Source organism: Aquarana catesbeiana, linkage group LG03 (genome assembly GCF_042186555.1).
Source record: "Aquarana catesbeiana isolate 2022-GZ linkage group LG03, ASM4218655v1, whole genome shotgun sequence".
Taxonomy (NCBI): domain Eukaryota; kingdom Metazoa; phylum Chordata; class Amphibia; order Anura; family Ranidae; genus Aquarana; species Aquarana catesbeiana.
This window is the reverse complement of record NC_133326.1, coordinates 351692856-351717516: the sequence shown is the minus strand read 5'-3', so window position 1 is coordinate 351717516 and position 24661 is coordinate 351692856.

Below are 24661 nucleotides of genomic sequence, written 5' to 3'. Positions count from 1 at the left end.
AGGTGTGGGTCCTAGAGTCGATACCCCGTAACTTTTCGGAAGCTGAGCGGTTCTCCAAGTTATGCGAACGCGAGACTTTTTGGATATACACCCTCGATACTCTTGCGCCCAATGGGTTAAATGAAGAAATAGAAGTTAATACTATCATATAACCATCTAGCCATTTTCTCCTTGTTCCCATCCCAGTATGGATTTGTTTTGCTTATATATGCGTTTTTTTTTTTTTATATATATTGTATTCATTCTTCATGTATTTATTCTTCATGCATTTCTGATATATTTATATATATATATATATATATATATATATATATATATCTATAGAATTACCTGCAATTTATACGTATACATGTATGATGTATGTTGTTTAGTGCATACACATATATTTTTATATACTTTTATTTATCATCCCCAGTATACATAATTGGTACTAGGAGTTCCTATTACCTTCAGTTATTTACCAGCCTAGCTGCAATGTAGCCTTGGTCTACTGTTCTAAATGATTTTTAATAATTAACAATGTTTTATCTCTATCCACTCACTATCCATCTCCAGATAGTAGTTGCTGTCACTTGACATATTATCATTTTTGGTTTCCCTTCAGCAATATTATTATTATTATATATATATATGTTTTTTCCATATATATTTTTTACCCTTTTTTTCTTTACCGTTTTTATATTTTTGTATATTTTTTTATTATTTTTTATTATTATTATTTTATTATTTTTTCATATTTTTCATTTTTTAATATTTATCATTAGGTCCTCTAGGGGCCAGCTTAAGGGCAGCCACCCTATTGCATCACACCTCAGAGCTCCACAGGTGCAGGGTGCTGCTGACTCCCCGCTGACTTTTAAAAGTTCCTTGGTGTGGGCCTTTTTTGACTCGTGTGCAGCAGATCGCACCGTTGCTGTTTGCAACCTATGTCTGAAGCGTATCAATCGTCGCCAGAACAGCAGCCGCTTGGGCACCACGTGCTTTTCCAGACATATGATGACCTGCCATGCAGTCCATTGGCAACAGCACATCAAAGAAAAAGGCGGACTTCTCCTTGCTCCTCATCTGCGATTTCCAGCCCTACTATACCTCCAGTCTTCTCAAAAACTGCACTGAAAGGAATGAAGGTATAGTAATAGTTGTCCCAAGTACTTGCAGCCAATCTGCTAGCAGTACACCACCATCTGATTTTAGCAGGGAACAAAATCCCAATCAAATTCTGGATCTTGTTTGTAGGGTTCTAATAATTTGGCACTAGTCTCAAGTTCCTCATGTATCTCCTGTAGTTGAGCTTCTTCCTCAGCAACAATAAGTTTCATTAGGGATAAACCTCTATTCAGGCATTCATCTTTCCATACCGATAGAAATCTAGGGGTATGTAGGTGCTCAGCAGGAACAACCCTCTCCCTAAGACCCCTAGGGATGATTTGATTAGAGATATGTGATTTTAGTGAGGAGATGTCCCATTTGCGGTTCAGGAATTTAATCATCAGTTTTTTATGATGTTTGAAAAGTTTCCTAACTGGTTCCTTCTCTGTTTCTCGGTTTTCTACACCAACAGTAAAGGCCGTATCAATTTCATGGTCAAGGTCAGGATCGATCATATAAGCCATATATGCAGGTAGTGGGTCTAATGAGAAGAACACCTATAAATAGCCCAAAATAAGCCAATATATTGCAATTGTGTGAATTCACACAGATGGTTAATGGAGTGTGGTGGGGGGATTACTAAGGCAGGAAAGGGAACAAAATCCCATCAAATTCTGGATCTTCACAAATTATGAGTATAGCCTCTTTGTAAGCGGAAATCATAATTTGTTAGAAACGTACCATCATCCAAATTAATATACAAAGACAAAGGAGAGTGGGATCAAGGGGACAGTGGCTGATGTTGGCCCGATCATGATCCCACCCTGGAAAAGACTGGACTATATCGGTACAGATAAACAACAATGAGAAATTAAGTAAAAGAATTTATTACAAAGAAAGAAGTTACATGGTGTACTTGTTAAAATTGCAAAAACAGAGGCTCGGAAAAGCCCAAGAGACATCTGTTGTTACAGGGTATAGAATGGTCTGGTTCTCGACTAGTTTCGCGGTATTACCGCTTCCTCAGGAGGACCAATCTATGAGAAAGATAATACATAATAATACAAACAATATACATACAAAAATCATAATACAGCATGTAAAAAGACACCATACGAGATAGATAGAGAAGTGGCTTACCCTATATCTAGGTGAATATGTGCGGCACCCAGCTGCCCAAACATAACTCCCCTGCGGCGGACAAGGGGGATTGTGCGAAATTCCCTGAATGGATAACAATCAATAGTTGAGGAATCTAATTGTTAGCTGGTTGGGGGTAAAAAAAGGGGGAAGGATAGCCGTTGGCATGAAAGAGGGAGATAATAGGGGCAGGGGGGAGGAAGGGAAGGAGAGGAGAGAGGAGAAGGGCAAGAGGGGGAAGGAAAGTGAGGAAGGAAAGGAAGGGATGGGGAGGGGAAAGAGGAGGAGGAGGGGGGGGAGGGGGGAAAAGAAGGGGAGGAAGGGAGGAAGGAGAGAAGGGAACCAACAGGGAAGGAGAGGAAGGGGAAGGGGCAAGAGGGTTATAGGGAGGGAGAAGAGGGGGGGGGAGGGGGAGGGAAAGGAAGGGGGGGGGAACAGGGAAGGGGAGGGTGGGAAGGGAACAGGAGGTAGGGAGGGAGGGGGGAGGGGGAGGAAAGGGGAGGGGGGGAAAGATAGGGAAGGAAGAAACGGGAGGGGGGGAGGGGGGGAAAAAGGGGAGGAAACAAAAAAGAGACAGACGGGGCATGGAACCGGGGAGGAAAGGAGGAGTAAAATTACCCGCACCCTCGCTGGTGATATTAAGGCATAAGTTAAAGCTTACCATAGAAGGAGTGATACGGTAACAAGCCACGTGGGGGCTTCTTGGTAGCGCAGAGGTCGGATGGCCCGTGGGGGGCAGGAGCACCCCCTTCCTCCCCTTCTTTTCCCCTCTCCCCCCCCTCCTCCTCCTCTTTCCCCTCCCCATCCCTTCCTTTCCTTCCTCACTTTCCTTCCCCCTCTTGCCCTTCTCCTCTCTCCTCTCCTTCCCTTCCTCCCCCCTGCCCCTATTATCTCCCTCTTTCATGCCAACGGCTATCCTTCCCCCTTTTTTTACCCCCAACCAGCTAACAATTAGATTCCTCAACTATTGATTGTTATCCATTCAGGGAATTTCGCACAATCCCCCTTGTCCGCCGCGGGGGAGTTATGTTTGGGCAGCTGGGTGCCGCACATATTCACCTAGATATAGGGTAAGCCACTTCTCTATCTATCTCGTATGGTGTCTTTTTACATGCTGTATTATGATTTTTGTATGTATATTGTTTGTATTATTATGTATTATCTTTCTCATAGATTGGTCCTCCTGAGGAAGCGGTAATACCGCGAAACTAGTCGAGAACCAGACCATTCTATACCCTGTAACAACAGATGTCTCTTGGGCTTTTCCGAGCCTCTGTTTTTGCAATTTTAACAAGTACACCATGTAACTTCTTTCTTTGTAATAAATTCTTTTACTTAATTTCTCATTGTTGTTTATCTGTACCGATATAGTCCAGTCTTTTCCAGGGTGGGATCATGATCGGGCCAACATCAGCCACTGTCCCCTTGATCCCACTCTCCTTTGTCTTTGTAAATTCTGGATCTTGTTTGTAGGGTTCTAATAATTTGGCACTAGTCTCAAGTTCCTCACGTATCTCCTGTAGTTGAGCTTCTTCCTCAGCAACAATAAGTTTCATTAGGGATAAACCTCTATTCAGGCATTCATCTTTCCATACCGATAGAAATCTAGGGGTATATAGGTGCTCAGCAGGGACAACCCTCTCCCTAAGACCCCTAGGGATGATTTGATTAGAGATATGTGATTTTAGTGAGGAGATGTCCCATTTGCAGTTCAGGAATGTAATCATCAGTTTTTTATGATGTTTGAAAAGTTTCCTAACTGGAAAGGGATTTTGTTCATCTGGGACTGGGTTGGTCCTAACAATCTAACCACTACTGAAAGACAGGCCCTACATGATTTACAAAATGCACCAAACCTGGTAATTAAGAAAAGCGATAAAGGGGGAAATGTGGTTCTGTTGAGTGAGAAGCTGTATGAGGAGGAAACTTTGAGACTACTTAATGATAACTCTACCTATATAAAAACTTTCCTCCTCACCCTTCCCAGCTCTGGTTAATACCCTAAACGGGAAGCTAAGGCTGGGAATGGAAGCTGGCCTTCTTACTAAAAAGGAATTTTCCTTTCTTAAAGTAGCTGCTTTGAAAAATCATGACGAGCTTCTCGTCACATCCAAATCTCCACGTCTGGAAAACAGCGAGCAGAATTTCCCAAGGATTATTACCAGATATGGTTCCCAGTGGAAAATGGTCCAGGGGATCCTCCAGAAACACTGGCATATCCTAAAATCTGCCCCTCTGGTTACTAATGTGTTCAACCCAGAAGATCACGTAATCTTGTGATCTTTTGGTTCATTCCAAATATACCCGGACAACTAATAGGAATTGGCTCACTAGCTTTAGAACGTCTCCTGTTATGTATACATGTGGACACTACAGTATTTGCAAGTATGTACACCAGACTAATGTGTTCTCAAATCCTCGCGGAGGAAAAGATTATAAAATTAAACAATTTATTAACTGCTCAATAACCTGGGTTATCTATATGCTTACTTGTCCATGCAACAAAATCTATATAGGAAAAACCAAAAGGGTTCTTCGCATAAGGATTGGCGAACACATTGCTGGTATTAAAAAGGACGATGAACGTCCAATTCCCCAGCACTTTGCTAAGTTCCACAATCGTGACCCAAAGGGTCTGACTGTGAAAGGAATTTATAGGCTTAAATCTGCCTGCCAGATGTGGCGATTTTGATACTATTCTCCTCCAGAAGGAAAAAATGTGGACATATTACTTGGACTCGATGGTCCCAAAAGGGTTAAATACTGAATGTAGTTTACAGCCCTTCCTGGAGAAGTAAATACCTGGTTGCCTCCTTTCTTTACGTACCCATTATTGCAATATCTGTACTTGTTCCATTAATCTAGGGCTGTCTAATATTGTTGATATTAATATCTACATTACTATTTTTGAACTGCCACTCTATTTATTTATTTAAACTGGCCTCGATTGATCATATATAGCCATTTGCGGTTCCCATATTTGCTGAATGTCCGCAATGAGAGGTGACCTTGGACGACATCTGGTGGTAATTGTTAGTAATCACACTATCTAATGCCCTGTCTACTTAACCCTGATCCACGGACTCCTCCCTGCTCTGAAGAAACCAGCATTCATTGGCTGGTGAAACGCATCAGTACGTGATGTCATCATGTCACCTCGGAGCCGCGCCCTCACTGTGGATGGATGTTTGGCCGCGAAAATACAGCTGATGACCAGCTTTTTTCCATCTGCATGGCTACGCATAGCGGTATACTCCACACAGCGAGGACACTGTTTGCCTGGCAAGAAGCTGGCTTAATACGGACTGATATCCACAGCCACTCTCTGGGGGTTGAGTACAGTGATCTGAAAACGATGGAGGCCATCATACTGGTGAGAGAAGTATCGCCCCAATCTACTTTATAAAGTTTTCTACTCTAGTTGTCATTACTCCCCCTGCTGCGTCTGCCATTATACCGCTGCTATACCGCGTACATCCGTGACCTTCATATATTCACTTAAGCTAGTCCTGCCGGCCACTTCTGTTGTTTCCATTGTTACCAAGGCTCACTGGTTCCAGTCCTCATACTCAAACTACCATGCTGAACCAGCTCCATTAATGGACTTTTATTACCTGTCCCATCCACGTATACCCACTATTCCGATATACCACCCATTTATTTACTGAATCATGGAACTTTAATATTAATAGTTTTCAACTTTTGAACCATCCCTTACCAACAGTATCTGCAAGTGGTGATTTGTGTATGTATGTGGTATGTTTAGCCGTGGCTCCCCTGTTTTTATTGATAACGTTATCAATTTTAACTGGGTCTATGACTAGTCACCTACCATAGCCCGCTTTGTAATTTTTTAGAATTTAATTTGTGTGGTGTTAGTTAATCTGCACTGCTAATAAACTTGATTGTTTTTTCAAATAGTGTTTGGGTATTGTCTGCCTTCTTAGGAGAATCTTTTTCTCTTAGTTTTTTCTTTTGATTTTTGCAGGCAAATTTCCCTACCCCAGTTGCTGAACCGTAAAAAGAAATTTGGTCCAAGCCATCCACATGCTCAGCGTCTAAATGCTAGCTTTGCCAATTGTTAGCTCTGCAACTGCTGCCGTTTCAGTTGGTAGACTCTGCCTCCTTTCATGAATTTGTGGAATGTGCTGTACCTCAGTGGCAGGTTCCAAAACACCATTTTTTTTCACGGAAGGCCATTCCGGCTCTCTACCGGCATGTGAAAGGCAATGTTTTGGCCTCGTGGACAGGGCGGTCAAAAGTAAGGTTCATATTATCGCTGACTCATGGTCCAGCAGGCATGGGCAAGGACATTACCTTTCCTTCACGGTGCACTGGGTAACTCTGCTGGCAGCTGGGAAGGATGCAGGACAGAGTTCAGTGTTGTTGGAGCTTGTTCCGTCACCATGCCTCCAAAATACTAGTGGTGATTCTGTCACAGCTCTCTCCTCCACCCCCTCCTCTTCTTCTTCCTCTATGGCCTCTTCTGCAGGTTTGTCCTCTGAACCAGCAGTGTTCCGTAAGTGTTCAAGGGGCTACGCAAGCAGTCAGTCTAAAAGATACCATACTGTGCTTGAGTTGGTCTGCCTAGGGAACAGGAGCCACAGTGGGGCAGAGATTCTGTCAGCTCTGCAGGGGCAGGCTCAGAGATGGTTGACGCCACGCCAGCTTCAGCCAGGAATGGTTGTATGTGACAATGGTACCAACCTTCTCTCCGCCCTCCGACAGGGACACTTGACCCATGTTCCTTGTTTGGCACACGTCCTGAATTTGGTGGTGCATCAGTTCTTGAGCAGGTACCCAGGCCTACAGGATCTCCTGAGGCAGGCCAGAAACATCTGTGGTCATTTCCACCGGTCATACAATGCCAGTGCTTGGCTGGCTAACATTCAAAGGGAATGTAACCTGCCCACCAACCGCCTCATTTGTGACATGCCCACCAGGTGGAACTCAATGTTGGTAATGCTGCAGTGGCTGCACACACAGCAGAGGGCCATCAATGAGTACCTGAGCGAGTATGGCACCAGGACAGAGTCAGGGGAGCTTGCCTTCTTTTCACCACGCCAGTGGCTACTGATCAAGGATGCTTGCACTCTCCTGTCACCATTTGAGGAGGCCACAAGGATGGTGAGTAGCGACAATGCATGCATCAGTGACACTGTCCCTCTAGTCTTCCTGTTGGAGCACACACTTTGTGGAATCATGGACAGGCCCCCTTTATCCAGATAGCATTCCTGCAGGCCTGCCAAACACACAAGAAGCAGAGGAGGAGGAGGAGGATTGTGTCAGTATGGATGTAGAGGATAACACTCAGCAGCAGTCTTCAAGGGATGGGTTTCAGTCCCCAGAAACCCAAGGAGTTGTACGTGGCTGGGAGGAGGTAGTAACGGATCATACCACCACCAGTACCGCCACTAGTGCCACCATCAGGCCCATCATCTATATTGCCACACAGGCTGCTATCAGTACCACCACCACCTGTACTGCCATCAGTACTTCCATCGGTACCACCACCACCCGTACCGCCACCCGTACCACCACCTGTACCGCCACCACCACCTGTACTGCTATTGGTACCACTACCTGTACCGCCATCAGTACCACCACCACCCATACCGCCACCGGTACCACCACCACCACCCGTACTGCCATCGGTACCACCACCCGTACCACCATTGGTACCACCACCACCACCCATACCGCCATCTGTACCACCACACAGGCCCACCACTAATACCTCCATCAGTACCACTACCACCAGCAGTAAGTACCATTACACAGGCACCCCAATAAGCACTGCCATAATGTCCCAAAGGGTTTACACATTTGAGGAGGCATATGATATTCTTGCCGTGTCGGATGATGAGAGAAGCGGGGAGCTCCCATCATCCGATTATGGTTCGGAATACGAGCCAGTTGAGGATAGTGGATCAGAGTCCGCGGAGGAAACTGTCCCTCCCAAAAGAATGAGATCAGGACCAAGATCAGGACCAAGATCAGGAGATCTGCCCACCACTAGCAGTGCCAGACCCCAGGAAGAGGAGCCCAGTACAAGTACTGGAAATACACGCCCAACCCGAAGAATCCAGCCCCAGTCCTACCTTCCTGATGCCCTGGCAAACCCCTTATGGTTGCCTGCCACACCAGGATCCGCTATCATCCCCCCTTTCACTGCACAGCCAGGTGTGCAGCCCGACACTACAAATTTTTCTCAATTTGATTATTTTTCTTTATTTTTCCCACAAGATTTTCTAATAAATAAAGATCAAACTAATTTGTATGCATCCCAATTTATTGCTGCCAACCCCAATTCTTCCTATTCCCACATGTTCCAGTGGCGATGTGTCACACTGGATGAATTTTTGATTGTTTTTGGGCCTTACTTTCAATATGGGCCTTGCAAAAAAGAATGAAGTCCATACATATTGGTCCACCAACCCCATCCAACATATGCCCATATATTCTGCTGTCACGTCCAAGACAAGATACAAAATGATTATGCGTTTTCTCCACTTCAATGACAATTCACAGTGCCCTCCCCGAGATCATCCCAACCACGACAAATTGATACGCCCCCTAATCAATTCCTTTTCCCAGAGATTTAGAGAAGTTTTCATCCCAGACCAAAAAAATTGTGTGGACGAGTCCTTCATACATTAGCCAACTGCACTTCAAGCAGTATATACCAAACAAGAGAGCCGGGTATGGGCTGAAATTAAATAAATTATGTGATGAAGCCACTGCATGCATCTTCACATTCTGGATCTACGAAGGCAAAGACTCCCAGCTCCAGCCCTGTGACTGCCCCACATATATTGGAACCAGTGGGAAAATTGTCTGGGAGCTGGCATACCCCCTGTTTGAAAAAGGATACCATTTATATGTCGACAACTATTATACCAGCCTGCCCCTTTTTCGTCATCTTTACAGTAAAAAAACCCCGGCCTGCGGTACCTTAAAAAAAAAACGTAAGGGATTCCCACAAAATCTGTTGACAAAAAAATTGCAAAACGGACAATCGGCATTCTTGAGAAACGAGGAGGTGTTGGCCATGAGGTGGAGGGACAAGAAAGATGTCCACATCCTCTCTACCATCCACAATGACACCGTGGTGGAGATCCAAAGAAGACACGGCCCCATTGCAAAGCCCGAATGTGTCCACAACTACAATATGTATATGGGGGGGGTGGATTTAAATGTTCAGATGCTACAGCCCTATTTATCAACCAGAAAGTCCTGTTATTGGTACAAGAAAGTTGCGTTTCACCTGTTTCACATGGCCCTTTTTAATTTGTTTGTCTGCTACCAAAAAGCAACTCAAAACCAACAAATCACCTACCTCAAATATATTGAAGATATCGTCACTGCCCTCATTTACCAACAAGGTCCCACCCCAGGAAGCATTCGCTTTGATAGTGTGAGTCGACTTCACGAGCAACACTTTCCCTATAGCATTCCCCCCACAGAATCTGGAAGAAGACGCCAAAAGAAATGCCGTGTATGCAGCAGAGGAGGAGTAAGAAGAGATTCCAGCTATTATTGTCCCCAAATGTCCCTCCCAACCTGGCCTGTGCATCGGAGATTGCTTCAAAAATGATCATACATCCATCCAATATTAGTTCCCTTTATTATTACCAGACTGCCATTTCCCCATTTGCCTGCTACCATGTTAACTGACCCTGGCCTGTTTACCGACGATGTCTTTGCTTGCTGATTTAAACCACGTTTCTGACTTCCACGTGCACCAACCTCAGCCTGTTTATCGACGATGCCTCTGCCTGCCACTTGGACTGATCTTTTGGCCATATACTTTAGTACACATGGGTCTCACGTATGTGAGGGGCTTCAGAATAGTGTTCTGAGTAGAGAAAAATTGTTTTGCGTTTTCTGTGCTCCTAGAACAGGGTCTGGTTGCCTGGAGGCTTCAAAGCAATTTGGGTGGTAGAAGCCTCTACCCCTGTCCCCCTGGCTCTAAGCTTGATGGTCCTTCCTGCTGCCTGGACCAATACTTTGGCTGTGCTAACCATATATCTGCCTGCTGCCTCTACTGACTTTGGACAGTATTTCTGCCGGGACACCTCTGCCTGCTACCTGGACCTGTGCTTTGGCTGTGCTCTGGCTGTGCTCTGGCTGTGCTGACAGTATCTCTGCCTAAACAAACTATGGACAGTATTCCTGCCTGCTGCCTGGATGATTGCTTTTGTTGTCGCTGACCTCATTCCTGCCTGCTGCCTGGACCGATGCTCTCCTCTGTGGACCACTGCACTTCTAAAACCACAGGTAATCTTTTGTTATTTGGTATGTACCTGCTATGTGTTAGAAATATGAAGGGCCCTCAAAAATGTGATCGGTAGTCAGAAAATGATATGTGTAATTAATGCTGCTAGAATGTCTGGAGGTGCTACTTGGATGTTGCACCTCTGTATGTGGCCAGGCTGTGTAAAAGTCTCAAACATGTGGTATTGCCATACTCAGAAGGAGTAGCAGAATGTATTTTGGGGTGTCATTTTTGCTATGTACATGCTATGAGTTATAAATATCTTATAAATGGACAACTTTGTGTAAAAAAAAATGCATTTTCATTTTTTCCCCACTTTTTTCAAAACCTTGTGGAAAAAATGAACCTTTCAAAAGACTCATTATGCCTCATAAATTATACGTTGGGGTGTGTGTTTTCCAAAATTGGGTCTTTTTGTGGACAATTCCATTGTCCTGGTGCTCCAGGGACTTCAAAAGTGTAATAGGTGGTTGAGAAATGAGATGTGCAATTTATGCTTGTAGAACGCCTGAAAGTGCTACTTCAATGTTGGGCCTTTGTATGTGGCCAGGCTGTGTAAAAGTCTCACACATGTGGTATCACCATTAGGGATGAGCTTCGGCGAACTTGCTAACAGCCAATGTTCGAGTCGAACATGAGTTTGACTCGAACATTCGCTGTTCGCAAGTTCGCCGAACAGCGAACAATTTGGGGTGTTCGCGGCAAATTCGAATGTCGCGGAACACCCTTTAAAAGTCTATGGGAGAAATCAAAAGTGCTAATTTTAAAGGCTTATATGCAAGTTATTGTCATAAAAAGTGTTTGGGGACCCGGGTCCTGCCCCAGGGGACATGGATCAATGCAAAAAAAAGTTTTAAAAACGGCCGTTTTTTCAGGAGCAGTGATTTTAATAATGCTTAAAGTCAAACAATAAAAGTGTAATATCCCTTTAAATTTCGTAGCTGGGGGGTGTCTATAGTATGCCTGTAAAGGGGCGCATGTTTCCCGTGTTTAGAACAGTCTGACAGCAAAATGACATTTCGAAGGAAAAAACCCATTTAAACTACTCGCGGCTATTGCATTGCCGACAATACACATAGAAGTTCATTGATGAAAACGGCATGGGAATTCCCCACAGGGGAACCCCGAACCAAAATTTAAAAAAAAAATGATGTGGGAGTCCCCCTAAATTCTATACCAGGCCCTTCAGGTCTGGTATGGATATTAAGGGGAACCCCGGCCAAAATTTAAAAAAAAAACGGCGTGGGGTCCCCCCAAAAATCCATACCAGACCCTTATCCGAGCACGCAACCTGGCAGGCCGCAGAAAAAGAGGGGCGGACGAGAGTGCGGCCCCCCCTCCTGAACCGTACCAGGCCACATGCCCTCAACATTGGGAGGGTGCTTTGGGGTAGCCCCCCAAAACACCTTGTCCCCATGTTGATGAGGACAAGGGCCTCATCCCCACAACCCTGGCCGGTGGTTGTGGGAGTCTGCGGGCGGGGGGCTTATCGGAATCTGGAAGCCCCCTTTAACAAGGGGACCCCCAGATCCGGCCCCCCCCCGTGTGAAATGGTAAGTAGGTACTTACCCCTACCATTTCCCTAAAAAACTGTCAAAAATGTTAAAAATGACAAGAGACAGTTTTTGACAATTCCTTTATTTAAATGCTTCTTCTTTCTTCTATCTTCCTTCATCTTCTTCTTCTTCTGGTTCTTCTGGTTCTTCCTCCGGCGTTCTCATCCAGCATCTCCTCCACGGCATCTTCTATCTTCTTCTCCTCGGGCCGCTCCGCACCCATGGCATGGGGGGAGGCTCCCGCTCTTCTCTTCATCTTCTTCTTCATCTTCTTCTCTTCTTCTCTTCTTCATTTTCTTCTCCGGGCCGCTCCGCACCCATGCTGGCATGGAGGGAGGCTCCCGCTGTGTGACAGCGTCTCCTCGTCTGACGGTTCTTAAATAATGGGGGGGCCACCCGGTGACCCCGCCCCCCTCTGACGCACGGGACATGACGGGACTTCCCTGTGGCATTCCCCATGATGTCACAGGGAAGTCCCGTCAAGTCACCGTGCTTCAGAGGGGGGCGGGGTCACCGGGTGGCCCCGCCCCCGTTATTTAAGAAGCGGGAGCCTCCCTCCATGCCAGCATGGGTGCGGAGCGCCTGGAGAAGAAAATGAAGAAGAGAAGAAGAGAAGAGAAGAAAAGAAGAAGAGAAGAAGATGAAGAGAAGAGCGGGAGCCTCCCCCCATGCCATGGATGCGGAGCGGCCCGAGGAGAAGAAGATAGAAGACGCCGCGGAAGAGATGCTGGACAAGAACGTCGGAGGAAGAACCAGAAGAGCCAGAAGAACCAGAAGAAGAAGATGAAGGAAGATAGAAGAAAGAAGAAGCATTTAAATAAAGGAATTGTCAAAAACTGTCTCTAGTCATTTTTAACATTTTTGACAGTTTTTTAGTGAAATGGTAGGGGTAAGTACCCCCTTACCATTTCACACGGGGGGGGGGCCGGGATCTGGGGGTCCCTTGTTAAAGGGGGCTTCCAGATTCCGATAAGCCCCCCGCCCGCAGACCCCCACAACCAGCGGCCATGGTTGTGGGGATGAGGCCCTTGTCCTCATCAACATGGGGACAAGGAGTTTTGGGGGCTACCCCAAAGCACCCTCCCAATGTTGAGGGCATGTGGCCTGGTACGGTTCAGGAGGGGGGGTGCACTCTCATCCCCCCTCTTTTCCTGCGGCCTGCCAGGTTGCGTGCTCGGATAAGGGTCTGGTATGGATTTTTGGGGGAACCCCACGTCATTTTTTTTTTTAATTTTGGCCGGGGTTCCCCTTAATATCCATACCAGACCTGAAGGGCCTGTTATGGAATTTAGGGGGACCCCCCACGTAATTTTTTTTTAAATTTAGTTCGGGGTTCCCCTGTGGGGAATTCCCATGTCGTTTTTATCAATGAACTTCTATGTGTATTGTCGGCAATGCAATAGCCGCGAGTAGTTTTAAATGGGTTTTTTCCTTCGAAATGTCATTTTGCTGTCAGACTGTTCTAAACACGGGAAACATGAGCCCCTTTACAGGCATACTATAGACACCCCCCAGCTACGAAATTTAAAGGGATATTACACTTTTATTGTTTAACTTTAAGCATTATTAAAATCACTGCTCCTTAAAAAATGGCAGTTTTTGAAACTTTTTTTGCATTGATCCATGTCCCCTGGGGCAGGACCCAGGTCCCCAAACACTTTTTATGACAATAACTTGCATATAAGCCTTTAAAATTAGCACTTTTGATTATTCATGTTCGTGTCCCATAGACTTTAACGGTGTTCGCGTGTTGGTACGAACTTTTTTCCTGTTCGCATGTTCTGGTGCGAACTGAACAGGGGGGTGTTCGGCTCATCCCTAATCACCATACTCAGGAGGAGTAGAGGAATGCATTTTGGGGTGTCATTTTTGCTATGTACATGCTATGTGTTATAAATATCTTATAAATTTATAAATGGACAACTTTGTGTAAAAAAAAATGCATTTTCATTTTTTTTCCACTTTTTCCAAAACCATCTGGAAAAAAATGAACCGTTCAAAAGACTCATTATGCCTCATAAATTATACGTTGGGGTGTGTGCTTTCCAAAATGGGGTAATTTTGTAGACAATTCCATTGTCCTGGTGCTCCAGGGCCTTCAAAAATGTAATAGGTGGTTGCAATTTATATGGATATGTGCAATTTATGCTTGTAGAACGCCTGAAGGTGCTACTTCAATGTTGGGCCTCTGTATGTGGCCAGGCTGTGTAAAAGTCTCACATATTATGCATATGCTGTGTAAGAGAAATAACCTGTTAATATGACCAATTTGTGTAAAAAAAAAAAAAAAAATCTTAATTTTCCCAAGAATTGTGTGAAAAAATTACAGCTTCAAAAAACTCACCATGCCTCTTAGTAAATACCTTGGACTGTCTACTTTCTAAAAAGGGGTCATTTGAGGTGTATTTGTACTTTCCTGGCTTGTTAATGTCTCAAGAAATGAGGCCTTCAGTACATCAGGTGTGATCAGATGTGATCAATTTTCAGTGATTGGCACCATAGTTTGTAGACAGTAATACTTTCACAAAGACTAAATAATATACACTAATTTGGGTTATTTTTACCAAAGATATGTAGCAGTATAAATTTTGGCATACATTTATGAAGAAAATGACTTATTTGCAAAATTTTACTATAGAAACTAAAAAAAAGTGTTTTTTTTTTCAAAATTTTCGCTGTTTTCTCACTTATATCGCAAAAAATAAAAAATAAAAACTGTGGTGATTAAATACCACCAAAAGAAAGCTCTATTTGTGTGAAGAAAATGATAAACATTTTGTTTGGATACAGTGTAGCATGACTGATTAATTATCATTCAAAGTGTGAAGCTGAAAATTGGTCTGGGCAGGAAGGTGCATAAGTGCCTGGTACTGAAGTGGTTAAACAATTTTAGCAGTCCTCAGCGCCAAGGCCCAATCGGTTCAAGCAAGCATCACCAGCATCTGCATTACATGGTGCAGGAATATCTAGGGACAAGAGCAGACTTGGAGACCTTTCCAACAGAGCATCCACTGGGTTACTGGGTCTTGAGGATGGACCACTGGCCCAAACTTGCCCAATATGCAATTGAGCTACTGGCCTGTCCTGCATCCAGTGTGCTTTATGAATGCACATTCAGTGCTGCTGGAGGGTTTGTAATGGATCAAAGAGTGTGCCTGTCCACAAACTACGTTGATAAGGCCCGTTCCTGCGCTCAATAAGAGTATCTGTGAGGAGTTACAGTGTTGTGGCACCACCACCCAAGGCCCAATTTTTCTGCCCCTATTTAACAGGGGCATGTAGTTACAATTTTTGATATAATATTTCAATGCAGGGCCCGTTCCTGTGCTCAACAAGAGTAACTGTGAGGGCTTACAGTGTTGTGGCACCACCACCACCTAAGGCCCAATTTTCTGCAGAGTATATAGGGCAGGCCGTATAGTATATAATCTACTGTTCAGAGTACATAGTTCCTGGGGGCCAGGGGGACCCCAACTCCATTTTTTTTTTAAATTTGGGTGTGGAGTTTTCCTTAATACCCTTCAGGTCTGATATGGATTTTCGGGGTGACATCCACACCATTTTTTTGGTATTTTTGGTATTTTTATCTACATTGCCGGGATCTGACAATACATTACAGCTGCGAGCAGTTTTAAATGATGTTTTTTCCTTTAGAAATGTCATTTTACTATGGCACTGTTATAAACATGGGAAAGATGCGCTACTTTACAGGCATGCTAAGGACACTCCCCATGCACGATATTTAAAGGAATATTTCATTTTTATTGTTTTACTTTAAGCATTATTAAAATCACTGCTCCGGAAAAAAGGTCAGTTTTAAAAACTTTTTTTTGCATTGATACATGTCCCCTGGGGCAGGACCCGGGTCCCCAAACACTTTTTATGGCAATAACTTGCATATAAGCCTTTAAAATTAGCACTTTTGATTTTTCAAGTTCGTGTCCCATAGACTTTAACAGTGTTTGCACGTTCGGATGCATTTATTTCCTGTTCGCATGTTCTGCTGCAAACCGAACCGGGTGGTGTTTGGCTCATCCCTACTATATACTGCTGCCGTGTAAGCAGTCTTATATAGTGTGGACTTAGCCCCTGAACCATGATTGGCCAAAGGTACCCTGCCTTTGACCAATTATGGCTCTCACAGTACACCGCTCTGTGACTGGCCAAAGCATACAGGTCAGGTGCATGCTTTGGACAATCAGCAGTAATCAATGCACTGCAAGTTTGCCGGCCGCCGAATGCCCCATTTGTTCATTTGTTCAGCGAACAAATGGACATCCAAAGGGTGAGTCGAATTTACCTTCGACTCGAACATTGCACCCATCACTAGATATAACTGGCAGGTGCATTTTAAAGCCCTGAACGTTCTTCGGTCCCCGGAGAAACGTTCTGGTATGGGGACCTTTGGCTCAGGTGGAGGCACCACTATTGTGTGTGTGACAGCTGTGCATTCAGAGACAGCAGAAGCTGAGGCAGGGGTCGTATTTGCTGGGTTCTGGTCAGCAGGATAAGAAGTACTGGACAGACTCTGCAGACGGATACCAGATGAGGTAAGCAGTAGGACCCAGTGGAGCTGATGATGGTGCAGACTGCACACAGCAGGAAACAGATTACAGCAGAAAGTGCAGCAGGCTGGATACAGTAAGTAGGCATTGCAGGCTGGAGAAGTAGGTAAGTATTGCATGTAGGTACAGCAGGCTGGGTACTGCAGGTAGGCACCAGGGCGAATCATAACAGACAGGGCAAAACAGGAGGCATAGTCAGGGACGGATGCCAAGGTTGGTAAGCCAGTGGTCAGCAGACAGAAGAACAGAGACATGGTCAGGCAAGCTGAGGTCATACACAGGACAGAAGACAAGAGCAGATCTGTGGGCAATACGAGGTCAGAGCTGGGAGAGAGACAAGAGGTATCCAGGGGTAGGCCGGGTCGGTAACAGGTGATCAGAAGCATAAACACACACAGGAACAGGAAGCAGGAAGCAGGAAGCTGAAAACCAGTCAGCAATGTATAGATAGGAGAGAATATGTGTGGAAAGGAATTTTGTATCAAGTTAATCATAGTGTCCTAGAAGTGTCATCCTGGTATGATTTATATAGAGGGTGCTTTCCAAAATAGTCTGGTATGGATTTTCGGGGTGACATCCACACCATTTTTTTGGGTATTTTTGGTATTTTTATCTACATTGCCGGGATCTGACAATACATTACAGCTGCGAACAGTTTTAAATGATGTTTTTTCCTTTAGAAATGTCATTTTGCTATGGCACTGTTATAAACATGGGAAAGATGCGCTACTTTACAGGCATGCTAAGGACACTCCCCATGCATGATATTTAAAGGAATATTTCATTTTTATTGTTTTACTTTAAGCATTATTAAAATCACTGCTCCGGAAAAAAGGTCAGTTTTAAAAACTTTTTTTTGCATTGATACATGTCCCCTGGGGCAGGACCCAGGTCCCCAAACACTTTTTATGGCAATAATTTGCATATAAGCCTTTAAAATTAGCACTTTTGATTTTTCAAGTTCGTGTCCCATAGACTTTAACAGTGTTTGCACGTTCGGATGCATTTATTTCCTGTTCGCATGTTCTGCTGCAAACCGAACCGGGTGGTGTTCGGCTCATCCCTACTATATACTGCTGCCGTGTAAGCAGTCTTATATAGTGTGGACTTAGCCCCTGAACCATGATTGGCCAAAGGCACCCTGCCTTTGACCAATTATGGCTCTCACAGTACACCGCTCTGTGACTGACCAAAGCATACAGGTCAGGTGCATGCTTTGGACAATCAGCAGTAATCAATGCACTGCAAGTTTGCCCGCCGCCGAATGCCCCATTTGTTCATTTGTTCAGTGAACAAATGGACCCCCTAAAGGGTGAGTCGAATTTACCTTCCTGCACCCATCACTAGATATAACTGGCAGGTGCATTTGAAGCCCTTAACATTCTTCGGTCCCCGGAGAAACGTTCTGGTATGGGGACCTTTGGATCAGGTGGAGGCACCACTATTGTGTGTGTGACAGCTGTGCATTCAGAGACAGCAGAAGCTGAGGCAGGGGTCGTATTTGCTGGGTTCTGGTCAGCAGGATAAGAAGTACTGGACAGACTCTGCAGACGGATACCAGATGAGGTAAGCAGTAGGACCCAGTGGAGCTGATGATGGTGCAGACTTCACACAGCAGGAAACAGATTACAGCAGAAAGTGCAGCAGGCTGGATACAGTAAGTAGGTATTGCAGGCTGGAGAAGTAGGTAAGTACTGCATGTAGGTACAGCAGGCTGGGTACTGCAGGTAGGCACCAGGGCGGATCATAACAGACAGGGCAAAACAGGAGGCATAGTCAGGGACGGATGCCAAGGTTGGTAAGCCAGTGGTCAGCAGACAGAAGAACAGAGACATGGTCAGGCAAGCTGAGGTCATACACAGGTCAGAAGACAAGAGCAGATCTGTGGGCAATACGAGGTCAGAGATGGGAGAGAGACAAGAGGTATCCATGGGCAGGCCGGGTCGGTAACAGGTGATCAGAAGCATAAACACACACAGAAACAGGAAGCAGGAAGCTGAAAACCAGTCAGCAATGTATAGATAGGAGAGAATATGTGTGGAAAGGAATTTTGTATCAAGTTAATCATAGTGTCCTAGAAGTGTCATCCTGGTATGATTTATATAGAGGGAAAAGAGAATATAGTTGGGACTTTAGATATACTTCTATGTACACTCAAATGGGAACAAGCAGAAGATTTTTTATATTAAAAAACACACAATTTTATTTTATACAATTTTAAAATATCAGAGAGATGCAGCCCCAACATAGCTGCCTAAAATACATCACAGTAGACAATGCACTAGTCCTCATTGTGGGTCTATGCATTTCGCAGCTGCTCAGCTTCTTTAGGACCACTTAGATAGAGTGCAATAGAAGACAATTTTTGATAACCATAAAGCAAGTCTACAAGATAAAGGAAAAGCATGAATCAAAAATAATATTTATATGTAACAGTAGTGTATTCTTACATTTTAATCACTCATTGGTATAAATCAGAGCATCATAATAAGGAAAATACATTCATACTTATAAATTAGAAACATACCTCATGTATGATAACATAGATAGCATATAATAGTGGTCAATGGTAACACCACACAAAGAGGGTGTACTTACCTTAATAAGAGGCAATCATGCAGAGTAATAAGAAAGGAAGAGTCGCTGGTCCAATAATAGCCTACCGGCCCATGGGAGGATAGCACCGCAGGGATAAAGGTGATATATGGTCACTTTTGGTAAGGCAAGAGAGGAGCTCCAGAAAGAGAAAAAAAAACCTACATTTAATAAAGGAAATGTTATTAATAGTAAAATGTTCCATATTGGAATTTATGGGCCTAGGCAATAAAGCATTAGGCTCAAGGTGTTACTCTCCTTAAAATCAATATATTTAACTTAGACTATTAATAGGCGAGAAGGATTAGTATCAAAGTAAGCAAGGTGCCTGGACGATGAAAAGAGACCAGGTATCCTAGAGTTGAAGCCAGAAAAGTAGATATGTTGTTATAAGTCCCAATATGGACAAAAGAAAAGCTGAATATAGTAATCCAGGGAGTTGCTCAATCTTACCCTAAAGATAGATGTCTAAGATGTATAGCATACAATGAAATCCAGGGATTGAAAGCCTAAGGCATTAGGTGCAGCTTGTCAGAAAATCATCATACTCAGCATGGAACATAGATCTTTAAGACAATGTTAGCGCAAGAAAGGAGGAGGGGTAAAAGAATAAAAAGATGGTATGTCTCACCCCCTCAGAGTAGAAAAAACAACTGCCATAAAGAAGGAGGTACTATTTATACCCAGCAGGACACCTCCAAGGGCTGCTGGGTGTGCCACCGGCAGATTCCTAATTGGACCGACAGTTACCCACATCATCACAGCAGGCCTCTCCCTTTCCCACCTAAGTCCCCGCCATAGTGTAGGGAGAATCCCTGCACTGCGGGAGCCGCAGAGGGTTGCGTGCCACAATCTCATGTGAGGTACACCCGTGTCTTGACTGGGTATACTAAGATGGTGTTGAAACCAGAAGTGCAAAATCAGAAGTCACATGGACCCGGAAAGATGATACCAAAATAGTATTACACCTAGAATGTCTGAGAAACAAAGTGTGTCATATCAGTAAACCCCTAAAACTGGGGGGATTACATGTACCAATAAGACAAAAGAAAAAAGGAAACATCAATCAACATTAAAGGCCAGATACCATCTGTTATCAATAAAAAGATATATTAAACAAACGGCATGTGAGGCAAAGGAACATGGGCCAGCAGGACAGAATGTGAACCCAGACTCGACCATACTCTGCACGTGTGCAAGTTTTTCAAAGAGACCAAAGGGTTCTTGAATATGAATGATAAATTTACTCATTAAAAAGGCATGAGGAATGTGTACAAAATAATCAGATAATTGGCATATGAACACTACATCATTTTTGTCTATTTAAGGGGGGGTAAAGGGGAGGAGAATAGGAAGGAGGCACTTGTGGTTTGAATTGAGATATAGGAGAAATAAGAGAAAAGACAGCCTAGTTTAAAGAGAAATGCCGTGTACACACGTTCGGACTTTCTGGCATACTTGGTCCGGCAGACTTTCCGACGGACTTTGTCCGCCAGGTGCGCCGGACTTTAAAACAGACAGACTTGACCACACACGACCGGACTTTCTGGCGGGCTAGGTCCGCCCGTCTTTCCGACGGACTTTCGCTGGAGTTACGGCAGACTTTCAGAATGAACGGACTTGCCCACACATGGACAATTCCATTCATTTTGAACGTGACTCAAGTACGACGGGACTAGAAAAGGAAGTCAATCTTGCCGCTTTTATTAGCGAGATTGACACCTTGTGAGCCCCGTCGCGGGTCATACCAGGTCCTTAGGTCTGGTATGGGTTATAAAGGGAACCCCCTACGCCGAAAAAACGGCGTGGGGTTCCCCTTAAAATCCATACCAGACCCCAATCCGAGCACGCAGCCCGGCCGGTCAGGAAAGGGGATGGGGACGAGCGAGCGCCCCCCCACCTGAACCGTACCAGGCCGCATGCCCTCAACATGGGGGGTGGGTGCTTTGGGGGAGGGGGCGCCCTGCGGGCCCCCCACCCCAAAGCACCTTGTCCCCATGTTGATGAGGACAAGGGCCTCTTCCCGACAACCCTGGCCGTTGGTTGTCGGGGTCTGCGGGGGGCTTATCGGAATCCGGGAGCCCCCTATAATAAGAGGGCCCCAGATCCCGGTCCCCCACCCTATGTGAATGAGTATGGGGTACATGGTACCCTTACCCATTCACCTAGGGAAAAAGTGTCAATAATAAAACACACTACACAGGTTTTTTAAATAATTTATTAAACAGCTCTGGGGGGGTCTTCCTCCGGCTTCAGGGGTCTTCTTCCGGCTTCGGGGGTCCCTCCGGTTCCTCTTCTCCCGGCGTCCGGTTGGTTCTTCTCCGCTCTCTCTGGCCTCTTCTCCCGGTGTTCCAGTTCTTCTGCCGGCTCCTCCGCTGTCTTCATGCCGCTCTTTTGCCAGCGGTGGTCCAGACTTCTGGGCTTCTTGTCTTCTTCCCTCTTCTCTTCTTCAGATGTTGACACGATGCTCTCTCCAGCTGGACTGCTCTCTGAGCGCTCCGTTGTGACTTATATAGGTGGAGACCCCGCCCCCTTATGCGTTTTAGGGGGCGTAGTATGTATGTATGAATGTATATTTGCATTCTGTGAAAGAAACACCTGTCACATACGATATTTACTGTTAGGCTGCTGTACTTGACTTCAAAGCTGACAATCTGCAGGTACTAAAAAAAGATTTGTACCAATAATCTATTCTAAAACTTACACACATTCCACTCTCAAAGCATCAAGTCCATGTCAAAAAAACAAAAAAATGAATGGATTAGATACATGCATGCATATACATAAATTATATTATCCAAAAGTATTGTGACGCCTGCCTTTACATGCATATGAACTTTAATGGCATCCCAGTCTTAGTTCGTAAGGTTCAATGTTGAGTTGGTCCACCCTTTGCAGTTATAACAGCTTCAACTCTTCTGGGAAGGCTGTCCACAAGGTTTAGGAGTGTGTCTATGGGAATGTTTGATCATCCTTCCAGAAGCGCAAATGTGAGGTCAGGCACTGATGTGGACGAGAAGGCCTGGCTTGCAGTCTCCACTCTAATTCATCCCAAAGGTGTTCTATTGGGTTGAGGTCAGGACTCTGTGCAGACCAGTCAACTTCCTCCACCCCAAACTCACTCATCCACGTCTTTATGGACCTTGCTTCGTGCACTGGCACAAATCATTTGGTGGAGGGGGGATTATAGTGTGGGGTTGTTTTTCAGGGGTTGGGCTTGGCTCCTTAGTTCCAGTAAAGGAAACTCTTAAGGCGTCAGCAGACCAAGACATTTTGGACTATTTCATGCTCCTAACATTGTGGGAACAGTTTGGGGATGGCCCCTTCCTGTTCAAACATGACTGTGCACCGATGCTTTCATTAGCCTTATTGGTGTACTTGTTAAGCTGTTTATTCTATTATATACCAATGTGGTATTTATGTTTGAAAAGTCTATTGTTGTCCATAACAATCAGCTGTTAACCGTCTTTCATGCTGTTAGTTATTTGAAAATGAAACAATTCTGACTGTTTACATTGTTTGATGATTGATTGGTTGTTTTGATATGTTTTCACTGTGTGGCTTCAAAATTCAAAATTATTTTTGTGATTTTTGTATGTGCATGTTTGATGTTCTCCCACCCGATTACACTTTGCAGATACCTGCATTAGGCAACAAATGTAGTTAACTTACTAAATGGCATGTTGGTTATACAGATGGTTGCACTCTCAAGTTCAATTTAGATGTTGAAATGTTGAGAAAGTTTATTTTATTGTTTGGAAACCACTGGTTCTTAATAATTGTTTCTTCTAATACAGCCGAAACATCTGGTTGGCTCTTAGAAAGTCACGCTCTGAACTGGACATCCTAGTTTTCTCTTTAAAAAGATTTTTATGCAGTGTGGATTGATTTTGACCAAACATTTTCCAGTCAGTAACAAAATTCACGATCAGAAAAGAATGTACTGTAGGATCTGATACATCTTTGGAAAGTCCATCAAATGTTCTCTAGTCACTGTAGGGAGTGCAAAATATGGTGCAGCTGTGCATGGTAACCAATCAGCTTCAAACTTCAGTTTATTCAATCAAGCTTTGTCAAAAATACCTGGAAGCTGATTGGTTTCTATGCAGAGCTGCACCAGGCTTGTACCCTCCAGTTTTAGTAAATCAACCCCTGTATGCGGTTTCTGAAGTCTCATCTAGTTTGCTATATTCTGTACCAGAGGCATACCTAGAACCTTCAGGACCCTGGTGCAAGAAACCATGAAGTGCCGCCCTGGGGAACTATGGGTATTGCATTGAGTGTATGGATGTTTTCTATATACAGTATGTGTGTGTGTTTTGTATTTTTTTTTTGTTTTGTTTTTTCACCAGAGTGACTATGTTAGCCCCCTTTCACATGAGGCGGACTCCGTTTCTACGGAGCCCGCCTCAGTCCACCAGCTCAGCAGGAGATCAGTCCGTTGATCTCCGCTGAGCCGGTGGATGACAGGTCCCTCTCTGCTCACTGAGCGGGGAGGGGCTTGTCAGGCGCCGCTGCCGCCTATGGAGGGATCGGACGAAAATGGACAGCATGTCCGTTTTTGTCAGATCTCACCCGATCTGATCCGCCAGCGACGGACCTGGACGTAGGGCCATCTGTCTGCTTTTAGCGGATCGGACAGGGTCGGATGTCAGCGGACATGTCTCCGCTGACATCCGATGCTCCATAGGCTGACATGTATCGCCCGTTCAGGTCCGCCGTCAAAACTGACAGGCGGACCTGAACGGTCCGATCGTGTGAAAGGGGCCTAATGGGAATGTCACTTAACTTTGCCACCACTTAACTTTGTTATAGGTATCTATATCACACAGAGATAATTGTCCACAGGAACCAAATCATCTTTTAACTGAACTTTGTTTAAATTAACAGAAGAATATACTTAGTTTGACACATTACATCATTTTAAATGGGCTGTCAATGCACCGTCAAAACCACGCATGACCCTTTTTTTGGCATGGCATCACATTCATAAATAAATAGCATTGTAACACACTAATGCATGCATAGCATGGTTCTAAAATGCAGTAGTATGATCCTGGCCCGTGTTGACTTACAGCCGACTGAAACATGCTGAAAAATAATGGCTAAAAACCTAATGTTTGAATAGTTCAAAATTATCAGTACTTTGGATCCAACTTTGGATCACACCAGAAACTGTGCATTTGCAGTGTAGTTTTCCTAGGCTTGCATTTCCTTTGAGGTCACATCTTCTTTCTTCTGTAGGCTTTTATGTGCACTGCACTGCATTGCAGTGCATTTTTGTGCATTTAGAGGCATTCAAATGAAAAAGTTCGGTGGGAGCTTTTTGTCAAAAATTCCGACCGTGTGTAGGCTCCATCGGACATTTTCCATCGGAATTTCTGACACACAAAATTTGAGATCTGGATCTCAAATTTTCAGACAACAAAATCAGTTCT